The sequence below is a fragment of the Sinocyclocheilus anshuiensis genome, unplaced genomic scaffold (genome assembly GCF_001515605.1).
Source record: "Sinocyclocheilus anshuiensis isolate Anshui unplaced genomic scaffold, SAMN03320099.WGS_v1.1 scaffold42, whole genome shotgun sequence".
Taxonomy (NCBI): domain Eukaryota; kingdom Metazoa; phylum Chordata; class Actinopteri; order Cypriniformes; family Cyprinidae; genus Sinocyclocheilus; species Sinocyclocheilus anshuiensis.
This window is the reverse complement of record NW_015546057.1, coordinates 1378900-1385588: the sequence shown is the minus strand read 5'-3', so window position 1 is coordinate 1385588 and position 6689 is coordinate 1378900.

Sequence of the window (6689 nt, the reverse complement as noted above, 5' to 3'; positions counted from 1 at the left end):
AGGGAACATCTCAGGTTACTTATGTAACCATGGTTCCCTGAGTAGGGAACGAGACACTGCGTCCTCTAGGCTTCCTGCCATGCTTTGAACGCAAGCTTCAGACGAAGAAGTGAATGACATGTTCTCCCGGCGCCTATTTATACTAATAGTCGCACCGGTAGTGACGTCATGGGCTGTCGCCAGCCAACGTGTTGTTGGTGTTTTTTCAATGTATGCTTCAGACATGGGTCACGACAAGGCGTTCCCCATAGCGACCCCTAGAGGACGCAGTGTCTCGTTCCCTACTCCGGGAACCATGGTTAAATAAGTAATCTGAGACGATTTGTAGGCAAACATCAATGCCTTGAATTTTATGCAAGCAGCTACAGTATTGCTAAAATACCAAGTCAAAATATCTAAACAAGTGCACAACATTCAAAGACACAGTTTAAGCCATGTGTTTGCACAATTAAGGAAACAAACGTCTGGTATAACCCTGATTTTATTCAACACACACAATGCATTTACGAAATAAACAAGTTAGGTGTTACAGTTTAATACATTAAGCCATTAATGACTAAAAGGCCAAGGATATACCCTCTTTTTGAAATGTAAGGGGGTTACATTTTGCATGGGTGTCACCTGTGATATATCAGCATTACCTAAGGTTCATTTGTGCAATGCTGCATTGAGATAATAAAGCTCATTTTGTGTGTGGTGCAGGAATATATTACCAACATCATTTGCTGCTAATGGACTCTCTGCAGAGCCACTCGCTGGTTTAGGTAAATGGATGGTGTGTGTCGTTATTTGTGCTTTGAGAGGAGTGGAGAGGATCAGGGGGTGATGTTCCCTCCTCTGCGCCCCCTGTTTTAATCATTAACGTCGTCATTTTGCAGATGGGAATGTAATGGGTTGGAGGTGGCGGGGTGGAGGAACACATACCCATTAATGCCCTTTCTGAACAAGTGGTCGCCTTAGCAGGCTAGTTAAAGTGCTTCATACCATCAGTGTGAGAATAAAGAAGGTCTTAGGGCAGCAATACACTGTCATTTCACAATGGGAAAATGTCTGGGAAGAACGATCCTTAGTTTTCCTTTGCTTTTCCTTTAAGTTGTTACTTTGCCAGAAATTAAAAGGGACACTTTGAATGTCTCGTTCATTAACAGTTTAGAGGACACTTAAAGACAGTTTCTGTCTCTACTGCAATGGAAGTGTTACAATAATTTTATTCATGGTAAAAACATAAATAGCATTGCATGTATTATATCAAAGGGGTAGTTCACCCAAAAATGAAATCTGTCATTAATTACTCATTCTTATGTCATTCCAAACCCGCATCAGCAGCACCACAATCATGCTTCGTGGTACTCTGTTAAACGTGCATCGAAGACTCACACGGAAGAGAAACATTTTTTTTTGTTTTCTTTGCACACAAAAAGTATTTGCATAGCTTCATAACATTACAGTTGAATGCACATGAACTGGATGTCACATGGACTATTTTAAACAATATCCTTACAACCTTTCTGGGCCTTGAACATAACAGTTGCGCTGCTGTCTATGCAGGTTCAGAAAGCTCTCGGATTTCATCAAAAATATCTTAATTTGTGTTCTGAAGATGAACGAAGGTCTTACGGGTTTAGAACGACATGAGGGTAATTAATGACAGAATTTTCATTTTTTGGTGAACTAACCCTTTAATATTCCCAGATAGCACATGGTTGTCTTAAATGTTGTTTTTACAGGTTTTTTTTTTTTAGTTAAAGTGTCTGTCTTTTGACAAAACATCCTTTTATATGAATGTTTGTTAATTTTAGTGAATTTGACAAAAATGGCATTTAATTTTAGTCTACAAAAATACAATTTTACTGCTGAATTAAACTAAGTATGCATTTTAAATGAATGAACAAATGAATGAACGAATGAACGAATGAATGAATGAATGAATGAATGGGAACCCCATTCAAAAGTTTGGGGTTATTTGTTTGTTTATTTGGCATTAACACACATTATATGTATCAAAATACATTTAAAACTGTTTTTAACATCGACAATTATTGACCACAAAAATCAGCATATTAGAATGATTTCTTAAGGATCATATTTCATATATATATATAAATATACCACAATATTAGAGTTTTTCTGTATTTTCAAATAAATACCATGTGTAAGCATAACAGACTTAAAAAAAACATCTTAAAAACATCTGAAAATCTTACTGACCTCATACTTTTGAATTGCATTTGTGTATTATTATATGTATTACATATGTAGTTATCTGTAACACATAATAATATATTTTGAAGAATATATATATATATATATATATATATATATATAGTTGAATTTATCTTCAGGAACATGTGAGGTAGAGTTTATTTTTTATTTTTTTATTTTCTTTCTTTTCCCCTCTTCATTTCTTAGTAAGAATCATATGACTTGAATGTCTTGTACATTACAGTTTAGCATGCACTCTATGATGTTTTTCCATATAAACACATCTCTGTGCTAAAATAGAATGTTGTTATTGAAGTGCCATTTCATATGATTGCGCATAATATAACATTACACTATCATTATGTTTTGCATGCGAATGCATTGGATAACTATCACACATACTCTTTCTCTCTCCCTTTGTTTGTATTCCAAACAATAAAAGTTGCAATTTGCAAGTGTATTGATGATCATAAAGTACACTCTCTTGAGGAGTGTGGTTCGGTTTGTTGGTATCTGTAATGTTAGGCTGCTTTAAAGAGAATATTTCTGAATCCAATTAAAAGCACATTATGCTAACGGAGGTGGGGTGAGCCCAGAGAGGGTTTAGCATGGTTTTAGCTTGTGGCTAATGAAATGAAATGATTATACAAGGTGTCTCAAAGAAGCCCAGAGCATATAAACCTCCCTGAGTGGAGATGCCCGTGAGCGATGATGTCAGTGACATGTCAACCTTACACCCGTGGGTTATACGCGAGGTTAGCATTACTGAAATATGCAGGGAAAACTGTTTTAAAGTAGACCAGGTTCAGACTGCCACACAGCAGAGAGAACTGGGGAAAAGAGCATTTGTGATGAAGACAAACATGCGTCGTCGACTGGCATTTATTTATTCCCTGTAGCAACTGAAAAATAATTAGCATGTCATTTTCTGTTTTCACTTTTTCTTCAGCACACACATGATTGGAGTAGAAGCGCATGAACACAAGCAGAGTGATTTGCCTCTTTTCACTCAAGATTATGAAATTAATTTATAATGGTAGTTGAAGATACGTTTCAGGAGCCACCTGCAGACTAGAAGTAAATTATCTGAAGAAGTTTTTCATGTAAACTAATGTTGTTAACCAATATAAACAAATATAACCTTATTGTGAATCATTACCACAATATCAATGTTTGTTGAAGCAGTAGATAATTCAAAAATGTCCGTCGTGTATTTATTAATTTATTTACGTATTTAATTACTTAAAAGAAAGTAAGAACTCTTATAACAACTGTCACTAGTTTAACTCCAGTTAATCTGCTACTAGTAGTGTGTAGGCCCTATACATAAACCAAAAGTGAATTATGTAATTTCCCCCACCCTCAAAAAAAAAGAATAATAATAATAATTGGTTGTGGTTGTTGGTTGGGATCAATTTTCACAAAATATGTATTTTTATTTTTATTCACTTTACTCTTCACTCATTCTATTCTATTCTCATTACTATGTTGAATTTTCATAGTTTGATAATAAACACAAGGATCAAACCTTCAAATCTTTATATAAATGATATTAAAAAGTAGCACAAATAAAATGATGTTACAACTTTTCGATGACTTTCTCATAACAAAACGAAGGGAAACAATTGGAAAAAAAATAGCAAATGATACATAGCTAATAATTTTTTATCCTTTTGAAGAGTTATAAGAGAAGAATGATATGGGTTTAAAATGAGGGTACATGATGACACAATTTCCGTTTTATTTATTTATTTTTATTTATTTTGTATTGTTTTGGTGAACTATTCCTTTAGAGAGCATGTATAGTTTGATATAAGTCTATAATAAATTATGCCACCTGCCTGGAGTGTGAGTTCGCACATAGAAAATAAATTAAGAACAATTATTAATTCATAGCTGAATTATGAATATTCAGATTAATGTGCAACAGATTTTTCAGTGACCAATTAATTAAATAGGACATTTGGTCTCTCCACACTCCTGAATATGTAGATTTAATTAAAAAAGCAAATGGAAGAGCAAAAAAAAAAACAACTGAATGTCCTTCTGACTGTTTGAGTGAAACATTAAAACGTTTTTACACTTCACTGCCCTGTAAGTACCCTGGTGCCGGTGCTTTTACATATCCACTGGAGGTCCAATAAGACCCACCACCCAACATCATACCCTCACTTCCACCTTTCTTTTCTCTCTTGGTCTGTCTCCCTCATTCGTTTTAGTCTGTATCTGTGTCAATCCCTCTATCTCGCTGTCATTCTCTTTCAGTTGTGTGACATCTCCCTGCCCATGGCTGCCTTCAGGGCAATTCAAATGTCACTTTGATCTCTGCATTGAGTACCTCAGGTGCTAATGGGAGGGAAAAGGACATGAGAAAAAAAAAGTATCACTTATGGATGTGCTGTAATGCACAAAGTCTCACAAACACTGTAAATGTGCCTCCTCAGCAGCATATGGTAGGGAAGAGCTCCAAAACAAAGTTAAATCTTGTTTGCATTGTGTGAGGAAGTGCACTACTCTCCTACAGGAAGCCTTAACAAGCCTATTTTTTTTCCATACTATCCAAAATGTCTTTAGCATCAAATAATATATGACATTAAATATTAAAAATTTTTACCGTATATGTATCTGAAGCCAATTTTTTATTTACTTTTTAAATATCGTTCTGTGGTGTTGCTGTGTAAGATTCATCAGTGCACAATAGTTTACAAAACAAAAATTTATCAAATGTAAAGATGTTCTCCTCCTCTGAAATTACTTTTCAGCTCGTGAATTCAAGGCCATGTGGGCTCACATGCTCCAGTTATATCAGTTTATTTATTTATTTATTTTACTTTGCGTACCATGCTGATATTATATGACCGATTGTATAGTACACTGTTTTGATAACCCCCAAAACTAAAAGCATTACGAATTGTTTACATGAATTGAAATAAACCTTGAATAAAATAAAATCTAAATATCAGAGGAGGGGTGAACAACTAGATGTGTGTAAATTTTAGATGTGAAGGGAACAACTTACACACAAACAAAAATTAGAAATATTATTTTGCCAATTAACTACAGTTTATGTTGAAGTCGTAAAGTTACTAAAACTGAAATAAAAATGAATTAAAAATAAGAAATATATAGAGTAATAAAAATATTAAAAGCCATTAAAATGACTGACTCTGTCTGTATCTTGGAGTTCTTTTAAGCCAGTGCGTTCAAAATGTGATTCAAACTAGTTGCAAGCGTTTTATATTTAATGGCATAGCTGTTATTTTTGCAGCACAAACAGAAAATGCCTGGTTTAGTTTCAAACACGAGAAGTGACATTTTACAATTCACTCCATAGACCAGGTTAGTTGGATTTAAAACTAAAAGCTTTTTTATTCAACACTGACTTTTCAGTGTTTAAAAGTCAGTTCACTATATAAATCAGCCAAAATATGTTTTTATTTAAATGTAGTGTTTATTTAAATCTGTGTGCTTTTGCACATGTTTCTGTGAGGGGTGGGTTTAGTACGGTGGTCCAGTAGTGCACAACACAATGAAATCTCCACAACACAACAAAATTGCCACAACACAATGCATTGGACTGATTTTGTTGTTTTGTGCTAATTTCGCTGTGTTTTGATCATTTCATTGCATTGCGGCTTGTTTCCATTGTGTTGCGGCTTGTTTCTGTTGCATTGCAGCTTGTGTCTGTTGCGTTGCGGATAGTTTCCATTGCATTGTGCTAATTTTGTTGTGTTGCAGCTTGTTTCTGTTGTGTTGTGCTAATTTCTTTGTGTTGTGGCTTGTCTTCATTGTGTTGTGACTTGTTTTCATTGTGTTTTGCTAATTTTGTTGTGTTGCAGCTTGTTTCCATTGTGTTACAATTTATTTCCTTTGTGTTGCGGCTTGTTTCCATTGTGTTGCAGCATGTTTCCATTGTGTTGTGCTAATTTCGTTGTGTTGCGACTTTTTTCCAATGTGTTGCAGCATGTTTCCGTTGTGTTGTTCTGCGGTGTTGTGCTAATTTTGTTGTTGTGGCTTGTTTCCGTTGTGCTGTGGTAATTTCGTTGTGTTGTTTCTTGTTTCCGATGTGTTGTGCTAATTCCGTTGCATTGCGGCTTGTTTCCATTGTGTTGTGTTGTGGCTTGTTTTCATTGTGTTGTGGAGATTTTGTTGTGTTGTGCACTACTGGGTCACCGTAGTTTAGGGGTAGGGGTTGGTTTAGCTGACAAAATAATATTAACCTGATATACAATCAGTGGAAGTCAATGCAATGTCTTCACTAAGATAGCCAAACAAACGTGTGTGTGTGTGTTACATTAGCATCATGATAATAAAACTGAATAACGTCTGTGTGTGTGTGTTTAAGCATGTTTGTTAATGTCAGACATAGTCAATAATAAAATTGAACTTAAACACATGAACATTTAGAGAAAACCCTCGGTTTCTCTTTCTCTTCCAAGACCTAGGCATACTGAAATTCAAAGAAAACATAAATAAAACCAATTTTG